This window comes from Pteropus vampyrus, unplaced genomic scaffold, assembly GCF_000151845.1.
Source record: "Pteropus vampyrus isolate Shadow unplaced genomic scaffold, Pvam_2.0 Scaffold1, whole genome shotgun sequence".
Taxonomy (NCBI): domain Eukaryota; kingdom Metazoa; phylum Chordata; class Mammalia; order Chiroptera; family Pteropodidae; genus Pteropus; species Pteropus vampyrus.
The window spans coordinates 9,744,197-9,759,024 of NW_011888782.1; the positions used below are offsets into that span (position 1 = coordinate 9,744,197).

The window sequence follows — 14,828 nt, forward strand, 5'->3', positions numbered from 1 at the left end:
GTAAATAAGCATGACATCAAACCAGAAAATATTAAGGAACTATCGACTTATTTAATTTACTTAAAATTTTTAAACTTATATATGGCAAGAGACATCATAAACTAGATTAAAGTATAAATGATACAATGGGAGAAAACATTTCTTCCACACATAATAAATAAGTAGTTTATTGAAGGGGCACTGAATTTATTTTGGCTGAATACTGAAGAGCCAGTGTTAAAATCAATGAAGAGCCTAAGGCAAGGTTGAATGTTCCCATAATAAAATGATCTTCTGAGATACCAGAATAAACATGAAATTTGATTTTAAGAACCTAAGTAATTTTAAAATTTTATCCTTAAAATCTTATGTTTTTAAAGTTTGTCGTTACGATGAAGCAATATAATTTCTCAGCACTGCCCGCTGCTAGATGGCTCCTCTGCACATTCGTAGTGCTTAACTGTTTTCGCATGATGAAAAGCATGAATTTTTTTGGCTATCTGTGCCAATGTGGGTTACTCTTAATTTTGCTGTCAGATCAGTAACCTTTTCTTTTTCCCTAATGGTAACAAAAAATGGTGAAGTCCAAGTCCTGGACTTAAAGACTTGGCTGGCAGTGCTGGTGCCGTGTCACTAAAGCACTCCCACCAGCTGAAGCTGTGTGCAGTGCTTAAAGCAGACATAAGATTTTTGCCCTTACATTTTTATTTCTAATATTTTTACATTGATTTGCTGCTTCACACAGTCAGTGGATGTGCTACTCCTGCCAGGAACCAGGTCCTTTTCTGTCATTAGTGTCTGCTGTGGACAGTGTTAAGACCCGTTTCGTTCCGGTAGCCTTTTTAAGTGGGATAGCTGCTCTTCCATCTCACTTTGAACATTCATATGAATATACATGAAGGCTGTTCCACATCTTTCCCTTGTATATCGTTTGTCTTTGGCCAAAAGAGATTTTCAGTCTCAAGTTACATTCATAATGCTTACCAGTAGTTTTAAAACCAATATTCAGTTATTAGCAATAAGTCCAGTGATGATGTTAAGCTTATTAAATATGATAGAACCCTGTATGATCTTTGATCTCCACAAGTTCAGTAAAGCTGGAAGGAGGCATTTCAGTCTTCCAAAGACTAACGCAGAATTTGGCTGAATACTGGAGCTAAAGCTGAACTTTAGTTCATGTTTAATGTTTATAATATATAAAGTGCTCTTTCATATTAGTAAGAAAAAAATGAACAGAAGACATGAACAAATCACAGATGAAGAAATACAAATCGTAAACAAACATGAGAAAACACTAAACCTCAATCGACATCAAGTTAAGTGTAATTACAATAATGATGGGTTTTTTATTAGCTTGACAAAAAATTTAAAGATCGATAATGCAGTGTTGGCGAGTGTCTTAAAAACAGGGTAAACTGTACATCCTTTTATTGAAGGGCAGTTTGACAATATTTACCAAAAGTTTAAAATGTGTGCTCTCTGATCCAGCCAGCGCTGACACCTAGAGGAATCTACCCTCTGGAAGTAGTTCTCAAACATGTGCTCAAAGATTTATATGAGACTGTAATACTAGTTCTAATTGAAAAAAAAAAAAAATTGAATCTAATTGTGCATCAGTAGGGAAATGTAAAAATGAATGCTGAATAACTATGCAAAAGAATGGCCTTGTAATTATTAAAAATAATGAGCTAGATCTGTTTGTACTATCTTAGAAACACAACTGCAGTACGTTATTACAGAGGAAAATGTAAGTTGCAGAATGTCTATCATATGATTCCCACTTTATTTAAATATAAAGAAATAAATATGGAAGGATAAGCATTAAATCATTAACAGTGGTTACCTTGAGATGAAATGGATATTGGGATGAAATAAATCAGAGGAAAATAGCAGAAGCAAAGGTACAGAGCCATGAAAGAGCAGAGCTTACTGAAGAAGCCGCAGATCATTTATTCTGATTAGAGCATGGGTAGAGGAAGCTAGAAAGATTAGGTCTACATCACAGAAGGTCTTGGGAGCCACGCTAAGGAGTTTGGATTTTGTCTGAAGAGAATTGTCTTCAAGAAGACAATCAGATTTATATTTTTAAAAGATGTACATTAGTACTTATTTGTCAGACTTCAATTTGAAGACAATAGCAGAAATTTTTTTATGTGCTTTACAAGAACTAATTTATTTAATTTTTATAGCAGCCTTATGGAGTAGGTACTGTTGTTGTCTCCATTTTACAGTTGAGGAAACTGAGGCACAGAGAAGTTAAGAAATTTGCCCAAGGTAACTCAGTTATTGATAGAACTGAGATACAGATCCAGACAGTTTGGATCCAGAGCCCATGCCGTTTTCTATAATGCTGTACTGTTTTTGTTTCTGTGTCTTTAAGAACATGTGTTTTCTTAAGGGAATCAAAAAATGTTTCTCCATGTAATTTCTCCCATACCACCTACCAACCAAGATAGGATGTTCTTTGGCTTTGCAAATAGAATCAGTCAGCAGTTCAGCAATCTGTCTTTTCTCAGCTTCCATCTTACTGTTCAGCCGGTTCTTATCCTCTTTAGTCTTGATCCCTGTCTCTTTTTCTGAGTTAGCTGTAAGCCCTTTTGGCTTCCAATATAACCCCATCCAAGAGAGACAAGGCTGGAGATGGGGTTGCATGAGTTTTCTGAGCCTTTCTCTTCTAGAACTCTCCAAAAAAAAAAAAAAAATGAGAGATGGGGCAGAATACTCGGCTTGAGATCATCTTTCACTCACTTGCAAATAATCCTGATAGTTATTCACGTCTTTGTGCCTGGAACTGTGTAGGGGGCCAGAGGTGAGAGGAGGAAGTAGAGATGAGAGAAGAAGGTGCGTTGCCCATCAGTGATCTTTCGGTCTTAACGCTTTCAGGCTAGTATTTCATAGCTAGTATTATGTCAACGAAAATGACATGATTCTTATTAAACAGATGATGTGATGTGGTTTAGAGGTCCAGTTAGTGAAGGGCATTATATACCAACTTCCACTCCCATGATTTTCCATTGACCACACTGTAAATCCTGTCTCTATGCCTCAGGGAACCTCTAATACATGCCGCACTATTATTTGGGAGAATTAAGTGCTTGTAATCATCTAGCCTTGTTGTAAGAGGAGCAAAGTATGAACATGCTCCTCTTTTCAAAAATTCAAATAATTGCTGCACAAACATGGAAATTATAGGAGACTTAGTTATCAATTTCCCCAGATGAACTTAGTGCTTTTTCTTTAGTGACGAGGAGAAAGACCGATAGATAATACTTTCAAAGACTGATAAAGACTTGGGAAAGTAGTAACGATCTAGAAACTCAAAATGATGGGAAAATTTTCCTTCTTTTTTAGAAAGTAATTGTTATAAATAAGGTTGAGTAATTCATGTTTAGAGACTGTTGTTTTGTATAACATATCCAACTATGAAATATGAAATCCTGTATAATAAAATTCCACCTTACTTATAGTCCTAATTATAAATACACTACAAAAATGATGTCTTACTCCATTAAATTCGCTGTGGTAATTAATCAGTGGCTATGCATATATTGCATAGTTTTGATCCAGTTATTTGCGTCTTAACTTTATTCAGCCAAACATTTTAGCATTAAGAACTATTTAACCAATTACATGATTTTAAAATTTCTTCATTTCCTACTTTTATTTCTTCAGTCTTTAAACAGACTTTAAGATTTGCATTAATTTGCAAGGACTCATGCACAGTGTTCTTCGCAGCTCTGTTTATAAAACAAAAATATTGGAAAGAACCTAGATAACTCTAAATAGGAAATTGGTTATTAATTCAGATGAATATTCAAAATGATTAAGTCTGTAATTATTGATATAAAAAGTTATTCACCATATAGTGAATTTTTAAAGATTACAAAGCAGACTATAAATTAATCTTTTTTTAAATTATATGTTTAGTAAAGAAGTCTAGAAGTTAGAAGTCAAAATGTTAACAGTATTTCTCTCTGAGTGAATTTACAGATGGTCTTCACTTATAACTTTCTGGCTTATGTATTGTCTAAGGTGGTTTTTAAGATGATTAATAATTATTGTTTTTATAGTTAGCATGTGTAATTTTACAGATGAAAAATAGTTCCCTTTTTAAAATCAAACTTGAAAAGGCAAAAGGAACTCTGAAAGAAATTTACTGTTTATGTAAGCATACAAAATATCTTTGCACAATGCATGTTAATTTTATCAGACTCTACTTAGCTTTTGCGGGTTTTTCTTCCCTTCTATTCCTACTGAAATAGTATTAACATTTGATGTAACACCTTTCCCCACTCCACAGACTCCTGTTCCCTATCCTTCATCTTTCTCCTTCTACCTCTGAGCTGAAACAGCAGACCTGTCCTGTTCCCAGTACACCCATACTGTGTAAGGATGCAGTTTGAGGTAGAACATTAACATTACAGGTCATTCTTCTGACAGTAAGCCTGTCCTTTACTTCAGTCAGTTAAGTGAGGAAGTACAGATGGACCTTTAGTATGTTTCACTAATATGGAGTCTGTTTAATTAAACACCTGTCTTTAGTGATGTAGACTTAGGCTATTGAGGATGCCCAAATTTCACCCTAAGGCTTTGTATTCTAGACTGGCAGAAATTGGAACAAGATGATTTTTTTCAAGGATAGAGAAATGTGACTCAAACTTCTCTTTGGCCCTTTTTAGACTCTAAGGTACTTAGTCTCAACGGAAGGACCACATTTTTTAAACGTATCTTGGTCAATTCCCAGGTATTTTGTGTCTACATTTGGTATTGCTGGTTTAAATCTTGAACTCTGCTAGACTGGTTTAAGTAATAGAGTTTCAGTTTCAGCATTTGAGCAAGTAAAGGAAAAGAATCATAAAGAGTTGGCAGGGAGGCAAAAGTTCTAAACAAACCCATATAGTATTAGTCTAGTAACTGTTAGTGATATAAGTAGATGAAGAAACTGGCCTCTCCCTAGAATAATTATAACAAGCTTAGCACAAATCCAAGAAAACTTAAACAGGCTTGTTAAAACTTAAGGTCTTATTGGGAGGGCTTTCAAAGGCTTTTTTTTATCAGCCTCAGCAGATCATTAAAAGGCAGCATTTCAATTATACCTTTAATACTGAAAAGGTACAACTATGAATATCTTACTAGGTTAGAGTCTCAGACTCTCCCCAACTTACAGGTGGTATTAGATGACAGGCACATTTACATATTCTTTACTCTTATTTTCACATTTAATATTAACTCCTGCTAATTTTTCTCCTTTTCTCCTTTGATTCCTTCTTATCCATTTGCTCTCGTACACCCAAATTCTCATCAGGAAACAGTGAAATCAGAGAATGAGATCTCCAGAAATCGATTTTTTTTTTTTAGTTGCTTTAATTTTTTTCTCATTAAACTGAGCCTGTCTGGGTAGAGAACACTGTCCCAAGAAGCCTGTAGTTAAGAGTGTGGACTCCGTTTCAGAGCCTCGCTCCACCCCTTGCTCAGCCTTGGGCAAGTGGCTTATCCCCCTTATGCTTGTTTCCTCATATGTCAACTCCCTCAGAATTTTTAGCTAATATTTTAAAGTTTTAGAAATGGTAAATCACTGAGTGCTAGCTATTATTAACATTTATGAGTATTTTTGTAATAAAGAGCTGTGTAGATTTTGATATTCCCAAATTTGGAGGAAGAGGCAGACTATCTCCCCCTGTGTCATTGGGTCTCAGTAATGGCCGAGGCGCCCTCAGTGCAGATAGTCAGAGGCGTGAGTCCAGGGAAAGACCTGGCCAGGCTATTGGATCGGCCAGAGGTGAGAGGAGGAAGTAGAGATGAGAGAAGAAGGTGCGTTGCCCATCAGTGATCTTTCGGTCTTAACGCTTTCAGGCTAGTATTTCATAGCTAGTATTATGTCAACGAAAATGACATGATTCTTATTAAACAGATGATGTGATGTGGTTTAGAGGTCCAGTTAGTGAAGGGCATTATATACCAACTTCCACTCCCATGATTTTCCATTGACCACACTGTAAATCCTGTCTCTATGCCTCAGGGAACCTCTAATACATGCCGCACTATTATTTGGGAGAATTAAGTGCTTGTAATCATCTAGCCTTGTTGTAAGAGGAGCAAAGTATGAACATGCTCCTCTTTTCAAAAATTCAAATAATTGCTGCACAAACATGGAAATTATAGGAGACTTAGTTATCAATTTCCCCAGATGAACTTAGTGCTTTTTCTTTAGTGACGAGGAGAAAGACCGATAGATAATACTTTCAAAGACTGATAAAGACTTGGGAAAGTAGTAACGATCTAGAAACTCAAAATGATGGGAAAATTTTCCTTCTTTTTTAGAAAGTAATTGTTATAAATAAGGTTGAGTAATTCATGTTTAGAGACTGTTGTTTTGTATAACATATCCAACTATGAAATATGAAATCCTGTATAATAAAATTCCACCTTACTTATAGTCCTAATTATAAATACACTACAAAAATGATGTCTTACTCCATTAAATTCGCTGTGGTAATTAATCAGTGGCTATGCATATATTGCATAGTTTTGATCCAGTTATTTGCGTCTTAACTTTATTCAGCCAAACATTTTAGCATTAAGAACTATTTAACCAATTACATGATTTTAAAATTTCTTCATTTCCTACTTTTATTTCTTCAGTCTTTAAACAGACTTTAAGATTTGCATTAATTTGCAAGGACTCATGCACAGTGTTCTTCGCAGCTCTGTTTATAAAACAAAAATATTGGAAAGAACCTAGATAACTCTAAATAGGAAATTGGTTATTAATTCAGATGAATATTCAAAATGATTAAGTCTGTAATTATTGATATAAAAAGTTATTCACCATATAGTGAATTTTTAAAGATTACAAAGCAGACTATAAATTAATCTTTTTTTAAATTATATGTTTAGTAAAGAAGTCTAGAAGTTAGAAGTCAAAATGTTAACAGTATTTCTCTCTGAGTGAATTTACAGATGGTCTTCACTTATAACTTTCTGGCTTATGTATTGTCTAAGGTGGTTTTTAAGATGATTAATAATTATTGTTTTTATAGTTAGCATGTGTAATTTTACAGATGAAAAATAGTTCCCTTTTTAAAATCAAACTTGAAAAGGCAAAAGGAACTCTGAAAGAAATTTACTGTTTATGTAAGCATACAAAATATCTTTGCACAATGCATGTTAATTTTATCAGACTCTACTTAGCTTTTGCGGGTTTTTCTTCCCTTCTATTCCTACTGAAATAGTATTAACATTTGATGTAACACCTTTCCCCACTCCACAGACTCCTGTTCCCTATCCTTCATCTTTCTCCTTCTACCTCTGAGCTGAAACAGCAGACCTGTCCTGTTCCCAGTACACCCATACTGTGTAAGGATGCAGTTTGAGGTAGAACATTAACATTACAGGTCATTCTTCTGACAGTAAGCCTGTCCTTTACTTCAGTCAGTTAAGTGAGGAAGTACAGATGGACCTTTAGTATGTTTCACTAATATGGAGTCTGTTTAATTAAACACCTGTCTTTAGTGATGTAGACTTAGGCTATTGAGGATGCCCAAATTTCACCCTAAGGCTTTGTATTCTAGACTGGCAGAAATTGGAACAAGATGATTTTTTTCAAGGATAGAGAAATGTGACTCAAACTTCTCTTTGGCCCTTTTTAGACTCTAAGGTACTTAGTCTCAACGGAAGGACCACATTTTTTAAACGTATCTTGGTCAATTCCCAGGTATTTTGTGTCTACATTTGGTATTGCTGGTTTAAATCTTGAACTCTGCTAGACTGGTTTAAGTAATAGAGTTTCAGTTTCAGCATTTGAGCAAGTAAAGGAAAAGAATCATAAAGAGTTGGCAGGGAGGCAAAAGTTCTAAACAAACCCATATAGTATTAGTCTAGTAACTGTTAGTGATATAAGTAGATGAAGAAACTGGCCTCTCCCTAGAATAATTATAACAAGCTTAGCACAAATCCAAGAAAACTTAAACAGGCTTGTTAAAACTTAAGGTCTTATTGGGAGGGCTTTCAAAGGCTTTTTTTTATCAGCCTCAGCAGATCATTAAAAGGCAGCATTTCAATTATACCTTTAATACTGAAAAGGTACAACTATGAATATCTTACTAGGTTAGAGTCTCAGACTCTCCCCAACTTACAGGTGGTATTAGATGACAGGCACATTTACATATTCTTTACTCTTATTTTCACATTTAATATTAACTCCTGCTAATTTTTCTCCTTTTCTCCTTTGATTCCTTCTTATCCATTTGCTCTCGTACACCCAAATTCTCATCAGGAAACAGTGAAATCAGAGAATGAGATCTCCAGAAATCGATTTTTTTTTTTTAGTTGCTTTAATTTTTTTCTCATTAAACTGAGCCTGTCTGGGTAGAGAACACTGTCCCAAGAAGCCTGTAGTTAAGAGTGTGGACTCCGTTTCAGAGCCTCGCTCCACCCCTTGCTTAGCCTTGGGCAAGTGGCTTATCCCCCTTATGCTTGTTTCCTCATATGTCAACTCCCTCAGAATTTTTAGTTAATATTTTAAAGTTTTAGAAATGGTAAATCACTGAGTGCTAGCTATTATTAACATTTATGAGTATTTTTGTAATAAAGAGCTGTGTAGATTTTGATATTCCCAAATTTGGAGGAAGAGGCAGACTATCTCCCCCTGTGTCATTGGGTCTCAGTAATGGCCGAGGCGCCCTCAGTGCAGATAGTCAGAGGCGTGAGTCCAGGGAAAGACCTGGCCAGGCTATTGGATCCTCCTCCCAAGAGATATCATCAAGAGCCCTGAAGTTCCCCTCTCCCAGCCCACCTGAATTTTCTCAGTGAACTATCTACTCGAAATCAAGGGGAGGAGGGTGAGAAGTGTGTGGTTGGGGACAGGGAGAGAGAATAAGACTTGTCAAGAAATTTGGTAAGAGGTATCAATAAAAGCCCTGGTATGGTAGCTGGTGTGAAATGTGGTCTATCAGTAGCAGGTCGTTTGCAGGTTAGAGCAACTTCTCACCTCTTCCCCACTCACTCCTACCACACACACACACACACACACACACACATCCCACCCCCAGCTCACAGAGCCCAGCCTTCCCGATGTTACTTCTCTTCCCTGACTTCGATGTTACTTCTCTTCCCTGACTTCGAAAGTGGAAGAGGTGCTGATATTTACTGACCCTTGACTCTGCTTCCTTTCCAGCTGACCCTCTGGTGGGCAGCATTGCCACACAGTACATGACCAACAGAGCGGAGCACGACCGAATGGCCAGACAGTGGACCAAGCGGTATGCCACATAGGGGCCTGCTGCCTGCCACCCCCGCCGGACCTGTGCAAGCACATTCACCAAGTGCATCAATAGCCCTGCCCACCCCTCCGGACCTCAGTTCTTATTTTCTTATTTTTATTAAATTTTGAACCGTTTGTGATGGTATGTCATCCTTCCCCCTTCCTCTTCTTTTCCTTTGCTTTCCCTTCTCTCCACCCCCTACCCCCCGTTTTATTCCCTTTTTAATTTCTATTAACTTGAAAGATTGGGTTTTTTTTCCCCCCACCTCAGTGTGGATGGGAACTTTTGTTTTCGGTGCAAACAATGTTGGATCTGTAATAGTAAGAGCTTTCTTACAAAGTTTTGTATTACAGTGTGCTTTTGTTTTTCGTTGTTGTTCGTTTTATTTTGATTTTTTTTCTTTTATGTGATCTTTGGGAAAACACGAATTCAGAATTATATCTCGTTTCTACTTAAATGTAGTGCTTAGGGTTAATTTTTTGTACTAAAGTCTTTATTGGTGGGTGCATGCTACTGGGAACAAGTTTTTGTACAAAAGCTTCAATCAGAATCACTGTGCATTACTGAGACTCTGTTTATCACTAGCCTTCTGTCCCCCACACAGAAGACTGTTGGATTGAACAAAATAAGTATTTTGATTTACTTAAAGTGCTTGTAAATTTCTTAGGGACCTGCCACTTTTGACTGTGGATCAGTTGATGTACACTTGTATTATTAAAGCACTCAATAAATCACTGTGGCTGATAAATGCACTTGTGGTAACCTGGCGTTTGCTTTTTATTGTGGTGACCAGTGCAGCCCTACGAGCAGCGAAGTTTGTCTAATTCAATTACAGAATCAAGTGTATTTTGCATCTCAAACCTCTAATATTTCTTTGTAATTGAGTCACTTAGCATGTGGAATTTCTCCAGCTGTCAATAGCCTAATGATTTTATGGTTGTTTCAGATCACTATCATTTTACGTATTGTCTGGACATTACTTTCTCATAGACCTCCGTTCCATCCGTTAACAACCTTTACGTAACAATTAAAATATGTGACTCCAAAAGTGGCCTGTTAGTGAAAGTGAAATCTGAGCTGATCGTTGTGTTTGACCACTTTTGAATTTATTTCTCCTCTTTTTTCTCCTAAGATTGTTATAGTGATTGCCATTGAATTTTGGTTTTGTTTTTTCTTCATAATTTTAGTGAAAGAAGTAAACTCAAATGTACCAGTCATGGTCAGCACATCCAGTGACCAGGGTATATATGTCTGGCTTTGACCTTCAGGCCATTTTAGGTCTGCAGCTAGAGGAGGTAGAAGAAACGTGTGTGATATAGTTTGAAAAACACTGACATACCAATTGATATTCAGGGTTCTTTGTGTTACAAGGCAGGCTGGAAGCTCCTGCTTCCACTAATTACAGAACAAGCCCACCACACAGCTTGGTCTCACGTAAAGAACATTTTTACTGCTAAATAGTAAGATTTACAAATTAAGTCATCCACTTCTAAATATTTGATTCAAGTTTTAATATCTTTATGTGAAACATTTTAAATATCTGATTCAAAAAATACAGTTTTTGTTGTGTTTTAGTAGTTAAAAAGAAATCCTAAAGAAAATTCGTTTTAAAATTGAAAATGTTACTTTTAAACCAGAGTACATAGGGATATGTTTTCTTTTTAATAACAATATTATCATTCATTTTATTTGGAAACATTTTCCAGCATATCAGAACACATTATAGTCTGTATTGAAACTATTCAACTGTGTAATTGTAACAAAGGGAACCACTGACTATATCTGAATGGGTGTAACTGTGTTCCAATAAAGCTTTATTTACCAAAACAGTCCGTAACCAGATTTAGTTTGTAAGTTATAATTTGCCAACCCCTAATATAGACACCATAGACTAGGGGGAAAAAGAGTCATCTCTTTCTTTGAAATAAAATTTAATTAATATGATACAAGACTAATTTTTAGGAAATTAACCCAGAATGTTTTATTGCCTATAGACTTTCTCACCACAGAGATTTACATATTTACTTTAATACCTTAGATTTAACAATTCAATCCTAAAAGCATTGAACTATTTTAATATGTACTTTTATTAAATTGATTTTTTTTTTTTACTTTTAACTAAACCAGACTCATGATATTAACACTGACTTTTATGGACAATGTTTAAACTCACTTTGCCTTTCTTTTTAAAAAATGTCTACTCCATTGGACATACATTTTAAGTAATATATCCAGTATATTACATCTACATCTCATATCTGTTTGTACTTCAGATCATTTAAAAATGTGTGTTATTTAGAAGCCAGAGATTTTAAAAAATTCTAGTAGTAAATTTTGTCACCAATCTGTATTTGGTGTCCCATGATCCATTTTTAGGTTTTATGCCAGTTTGATAGGAAGAGTCTATAAAACTTCTCTCCCATGTTTATGAACTCTGAATACTTAATGACGAATGTACCTTCCCTTCAAAATGTGAGAAAGCTAGAGATACTCCAGAGAGACCAACAAACTCTTAGTTGAGCCTGTTAAGTCTAGATTCCAGATAACGTGGTAATTTTACTTGAAATCAATCTGTAATCATGGCAGGCAACATAATTCCAATAAGTTTTCAAAAATGTTTGTAAAATAAGGCTTGGGAAAGTTAAGTACTCAGAAAGCTAAATAGTTTTGCTAATAATTATGGAGATAACATTTCTAAAATTCAGGAACGATTTTGTACCCTAATATTTAACTTTTCAAACCAATTATTGCTAATTATAGTATTTTGTAGCTTTGTTAAATAAAATGTTGGCAGACTACTGGTCTTTGAAAAACTAATTTGAAATGGTATTTATTGATCTTAATTCAGAAAGTTGAGGCCTTATTTGTCATGAAACAGCAAATAAATAGAACATTATCTGTTTTTCTACAGGAATCCATCAAAGATAGCAAATGCAGAAGTAATCAGTCTTTTTATTCCAATATTAGAGAGTAAACTTAGATGTTCATCCCGGATTAGTGGTTTGAGAATTAGGAAGAAAGGAAATATTTATTCAAAGTTTAGTGTATACCAGACCATAAGTTACCTAATAAAACCTTAGCCTATCCCTTTAGGGTATAGATTGGCTGCCATAATGTACATGTATTCCCCCCCCCCCAAAAAAAAAATTTCATATGTTGAAATCCTAATCTTCAAGGCGATGGGGTATTAGAAGATGAGGCCTTTGAGAGGTGATTAGGTCATGAGAGCAGAGCCCTCATTATTGGGATTAGTGCACTTTAAAAAGATTCCAGAGAGTTCCCTAACTCCTTTACATCATTTGAGGACAGTGAGAAGTCAGCAGTTCACAGCCAGGAAGAGGGCCCTCACCAGAACACAGCCATGCTGGCACCTGATCTTGGACTTCCAGCTTCCAGACTGTGAGAAATAAATTTGTTATTTATATGCCCCCCAGTCTGTGGTATTTTGTTACAGCAGCCTGAACAGACTAAGACAGAGGCCCTCAGTCATGCACTGCTAACAAGGTACCAAAGTGAGATTCCCACCAAAGCATGTGACACCAGAGCCCCTGCTATCAACTGCAAAACCACATACACCTTTCTTCTGACTAGGAGATCGTTCTGTAAAAATAGATTGGCATAATTCAGCCTTAAAGTCGAGGCGCTGTACAGTTTCTAGGTGGTGGGAGTTTTGCCCTCCTCAATAAATGGAAAAAAATGTTGAAGGAAGTGCGGAACTGGTATTAGGAGACCAAACGACACTTCTAACCCTAGTCTGCAGCATTACGGTTTGACCAGCTGTGGGAAAACCTGTCACTAGAAGACTCCTGGACTTTTCTGCATCTCAGCACTGTAATAAAAAGCGCTGTTGATTATTACTGGGCATGGCAGTTTTTAAATGTCTCTATAATACCTTGTGCTTTAAAAAAAGGTACTTTCATAGTTAATACTGGAAACAATTGAAATTATACCAAAACCCCTGCTGGAGGATCCTGACCTACCATGTATTCAAGGTGGCTTTATAACCTGTCTAAAAGTCCCTTCTGTATGGGGCTCTCTGATGTGTGGGGTGGGACCTCAAGCCATATGGGCACACCCTGTGTCCTAAACTAACCCTATAATTGTTCTCAGAGGAAATCTGGGACAGGCCCAGTTGTATTCTGAACCATAGCACGTTAAGCTTATCAGATCTGGAATCTCTTGCAGTTGACACCTTCAAAGGCTCAGGGCGTTATAAACTATATAAATGTCTAACCAATGTACTGTATACTTGAAACTAATAAAACAAAATTTTTAAAAATAAAAATATTTTTTAAAAAAATGAAATAAGAGGCTCAGGGCAGCTTGGCCTCTGAGGACTTCCCATAACAGCCATGCATTTCCTGACATCCATGCCACCCCTGCAAAGCTGACCTGTTCCTTGAGCATAGAACATTCCTTCTCCACCAAGCACCTTTTACTCTCGCACTCCACCGTGAGCACTGGTAATGTGGGTTAGGGTGACCAGCTTAGTCCAGTTGGGCCAGGTCTTTCCCAGTGTTAAAGTCTCGTCCCCCGGGCAACCCTCAGTCTGGGACAAACCAGGGGCGTAGGTCCTGTGAGCGTTTGTGCTAAGACTAAATTTGAGCATAAGGTCTCAGGCATTGCACAGGACCACTGTGGCCCATAGAAATGTTTTACTTGAACAGTGTTTTACTCGACGTGCAGTTATCATTTTCGAAGAGACGTGCTCTCTACAGGTTGAAGAATTCCTGGCACTTGCACACCCAGCCATCTTCACCCAGTCCCTGGTTCTGAAGGCATGTGAGTGATTGAAACCAACTGCATCCTTCCTTCGCATCTCCAAACGTAACCTGGTATAGGTATGTATGCCTTTCTGTAAATGAGCGGTCTTAAGCTTAATATCCTTTTTGAAAGGATTTTTTAAAAGAGTTATTCCTAAATTTTAAAAATCTCTTAGGTCTAGGACCCACACAGGAAACTGAAGGAGATAACGTAATCATCTCTCTCACCTGTTTGTATAGTCACATAGTCAAAGCACAGGCCAACCCCAACTGCTCTACAACTCCCAATGTCAGGGTTTTCGTTTTGATTCCAGAAAAAAGTACCCAATTACCTGGGCACCTTTTGGGGCTGCTGTGACCCCTAACACCACTCTCATATCCTCCCCTCCTCCCACGCAACTCCTCTCTCTCATCTATCTTAAAAAATTAGATGGGAGGTCAGAATTCAGGATGAACCACATCCTGGTTACAGGAAATGAAGATCTCCTGAGAAATTCTGTCAAGCTATGCAACTGAAAAGTAACAGATGCTTTACAGTTGCTGCCACTGAGCACATTGAGAAACACCAAGCAAGATTCTTCTACTTAATCTATAGTGCAAGAACTGTACAAGGGGCGGAGAGAGGTCGCACTCGCTTGGTACAGCCTGCCTCTGCTGAGGCTGCCTAGACGTAAGATGATAGCATTCTTCATTGTCTGTTCAGTCTCCAACTTGAAACTACCGGCAAATAAAGATGACCACTACCATGAACTTTGACAGTTTTAGTCTCCATCCTTCAGAATGACAGCTGACTTTATGTTAACCACCAAACAGCTTCCAAGTA

The 14,828-nt window shown here is 36.8% G+C and overlaps 1 protein-coding gene and 1 long non-coding RNA gene across 2 annotated transcripts in view; both read left to right on the forward strand.

Moving 5' to 3' along the window:
* Nucleotides 1-12,581, forward strand: part of LOC111741052 — a 43,105-nt gene extending 30,524 nt beyond the window's left edge. The window contains exons 2-4 of the long non-coding RNA XR_002780842.1: nt 9,155-10,483; nt 12,154-12,181; nt 12,547-12,581. This is a non-coding gene — a long non-coding RNA (uncharacterized LOC111741052). The remainder of the gene's footprint in view (nt 1-9,154; nt 10,484-12,153; nt 12,182-12,546) is intronic.
* UBE2E1 (ubiquitin conjugating enzyme E2 E1) overlaps nt 1-14,828 on the forward strand; it is a 534,712-nt gene that overhangs the window by 279,433 nt on the left and 240,451 nt on the right. The window lies entirely within an intron of this gene.